The sequence below is a fragment of the Podarcis bocagei genome (assembly GCF_964188305.1).
Source record: "Podarcis bocagei genome assembly, chromosome: 16".
NCBI classification, from domain to species: Eukaryota; Metazoa; Chordata; class Lepidosauria; order Squamata; family Lacertidae; genus Podarcis; species Podarcis bocagei.
Genome location: NC_138142.1, coordinates 4,375,254 through 4,378,790, shown reverse-complemented (window position 1 = coordinate 4,378,790; position 3,537 = coordinate 4,375,254).

Sequence of the window (3,537 nt, the reverse complement as noted above, 5' to 3'; positions counted from 1 at the left end):
GATCCAAAATTTTGTATTTTGTTCCATTGGATACCTTCTGCAACCTCCCCATTCTGCTTGCTGTCACCCTTCTCTCCTCATCAGTCTGTCTCCCAAATTCCTTCATTGTGGCATGTAGGGTAGAGGGTCGTCTTAAAAAGGCTTTTGACCTGTATTGTCTTCTTGCATTGTGGAGAGCAAATTCTGTCAAACACACTTTTGTGTGTCATGACTTCTAACGAATCTGATGGGCAATTAGTTGTATCAGTTTATATTTTCACCACATCTTGGTCTTAAGCTAAAACTCCCACCCCAGTGGAGAACCTTGAATCTGTTTCGTATTGAGCCAGGAGAGAGCTTTCTCTTCCCTCCATGCCCCTCTAGTCTTCCAAACCTTTTGTTTCTTAAAATTGAAGACCTGCTTCCATTTACAAACTTTTCTAGACTGACTGCTCTTGAATGAATCTTGGCTGTTAGTTTTTTGTATTTAATTAACTTTTGCAGTCATGTGACAGCTTCAGAGTCTTGAAATTTCATTGTTGCTTTAGTCCTTCTGGGGGCTCACTCTTGCTATCAGATGGGTCTGTGACAGAGCCCTGAATAACAGCTAAATATGCTAAATGCAATTTTTTCATTGCATTGGAGTTTCTTCCAAGAGTCTAGCAGGGGGTAAAAGATCATAGAGGGATTATCACACCAATTTCACATCATTGCTCATTGGTGTGTTTGATTGATCTCTCAATTTAATAAGCGTGGATAGCTGTAAAATGAATAATGTTTCAAGAGTGTTTGGAGAGGGATAGTTGTTGCTGAATTCAGTAGGAAATGGTTCTGAGCCTTAAATTTTGCAGGGGAATCATCCACATTCCAGGTCAAGATAACCTTGCTGATTACTGTCTTTGTATGCTCTTGCATTCTTCAGCATAAAACTAGCAGAAGCTTACTAAGAAGCCGATGGAGAGAAAAAAGTAAAATCTTTTGAGGTGTGATAGAGGTATAGGGTTGAATACAGAGACAGCAGTAGTTAACACACAATGTAGTTAGAGCAGAGTAGCTACTTCCGCTCTCAAATGCTTCTGTTACCAGTTTTCCCTTAAGCCTTTCAGCACAGCATCTTGCAGGAGTAGTTTGTTCTGTACGGGGCTATGAAATTAGTTGAAGCGAAATACAGATTAAATTGCTGCTGCTCTTTCTTTGTAGTCAGCAGGATTGCCTTGTATGCTATTGAATGGTGTATCTTAAGGTAGTTGGCATGAGTGTGATTTTCAAACTGGCCACTGTAGAAGTAAGAAGAAACTGATGCTTACAGCTACAGCTACTTTAATTCCAAATTAAGTAAAGTGTGTGTGTGTGTGTGTGTGTGTGTGTGTGTGAGAGAGAGAGAGAGAGAGAGAGAGAGAGAGAGAGAGAGAGAATCTGCATTGGACTTCAATAATTTGTGGCAGGAAAACATGCTTCAAACTAATTTGCGGCTTTGTGCATCTTGACTGTGAAGAACATGGAAGTAAAACAGTTGCCATCCATAGGCAGCTTCCTTAAAGCTGCTGTAGCGACACTCTTCATTTCTATCAGCTTTTCACAAAGCATGCATTTCTCACAGCTCAAGAGTGCAAGGAGGAAAGTGTGAAGCTGTTGCAGCAGCACATCCATTAGCAACCTGCCTTAACTGTTTTACAGTGGAAGTCTCAAGAAGGCCTGCTGTTAATGCATAATGCCCTTTAACAGTTACTTAAAAACTAACCAACCAAGCTGCAGTTGCCAATCTAGACCTCCTTATGAACCCTCCAACTTTCTTTCTGCCACTTTTCTCCCCCCCCCCTACGCCATCCTAGACTGTAACTGGTGCGCTTTTTGTTACGACGAGCTAATTTTTTGTCAGCTTTGCAAAACAAAATGGCCATAAGAAACTTTATATTGTATCATATTTACATTCTTCTGATCACTGCCCCTTTTGGGCAAGCTGGCTAAAAGAGCAAAATGCAAAAACCTTTCAGCCTGGAAGCCTCTTTCTTCAAGCCATAATCTTCTGTTGGAAGATAAAAGATGAAACATGGGAAATCCGTGTGCATTTGTGCCCGTCCTTGAACTGCCATTTTTCTGTTAGAGGCTATTCACACTTGCCTTGGAACAGGATATCCTCTTCCCATCTGGCTGTGGGACTCTGAGGCTAATTCTGCCAGGACCAAGATTTTGATTTTAGTGTATGACTAAGTCCTACTGTGCAAATCTTGGGGAATTGTGAAATTCTAGCTTGATGTAGGAAAAATGGTTTCTAGGGTCTGATCAGGTATGAGCTTTTAGTATTCCATGGATGACACAAGATCTCTTTTTTAAAAAAATGGTGACAAAAGTATACCTGTATTTGCTGAATTCTGTATCTATTATAATCTTATTTGGGCATGGTAACTTGAGTTTTGCCCTTTTTTCATTTTCATTTTCTGTGCTGCTTATTGTGTGTGGAATATGAACCTTTGGAGGTTGGTGAATTTGAAAAGTTGGTTCCTTTAATCATCTGTTCATAATTTTTCTTGTAAAGGATGCTTCTTGTGCACTTGGAGGCGCATGGAGGACTCCTATGAGTCACTTCTGTGTCCTAAAAGATTTAGGGGGCTGAATGAGTAAGACGCCTGACTTAATCCTAGACAGAGCCATAAACTGAAGCTTCTGAAACAGCCTTTGAATAATTGGTTTGTGTTTCAAATAAGTTGTCTGTAACCTGTTCAGATGAGTCATTTGAATGCATTTTGGGGTGCCAGAGTGGCTTGTCAAGGCCATTCCATGGTTGTAACACTACTTCATTTTGAAGATCTGATTCTCCCAGAAGTTCAGTCTTGGGTGAGTCTTTCAGCCAGTCGTGTTACTCATTCAGCATGATGATAAGTCATCCTTTTTCTAGCAACCAGAATACAAACACTGGAGCTAATGTAGCCATCTTTTTCCTGCTGCTTCAGAGCTCACACTTGAGTGCCTAAGTGAAAGGTAGACCTCTGTTTGGTGCTATAACTCTTGTCAGTTGCCCCTCAAATTAGACACAATGTAGGTACCAATTATGTCTGCCCACCCCTTCAAAAATAGGTTTTGTTTAACAATAGAAATTGGTTGTTCGTATACTGTTGGCTATCTTTATTCCACCACCACCCTCAGCATTACACACTCAAAAGAAAAAACTTGAGGCAAATGTCTAAATTGAGGTAGACCAATTGAGGCAGAGGCATCTTAAGTTTAGATAGCATGTGCTGGGCTGGTGGTAGAATTACTGGCATTCTCACAGATTCTCCAGGGCTAAACGGGTTAAACATTTCTCTAGTTTGTAATGGTGGTGTAACCTTAGTTGATAGCTTCTCATGTGAGCATCCTTTGTGTGCAACAGAGGCGGCCACAAGCCCACTTACAAATTTCACAAAACATATTTATATACTTTCTAAAGTGTTTTTAGACAGTGATTGTCCCTATCAAGGAAGAACCCCAAAGCCCGTTACTAGTTTTTAAAGAATTTTTGCCTTTTAAAGCAGCAACAGTGTATTTTGCAATTGCTGAACTGTTCAGGGTTTCCTCATG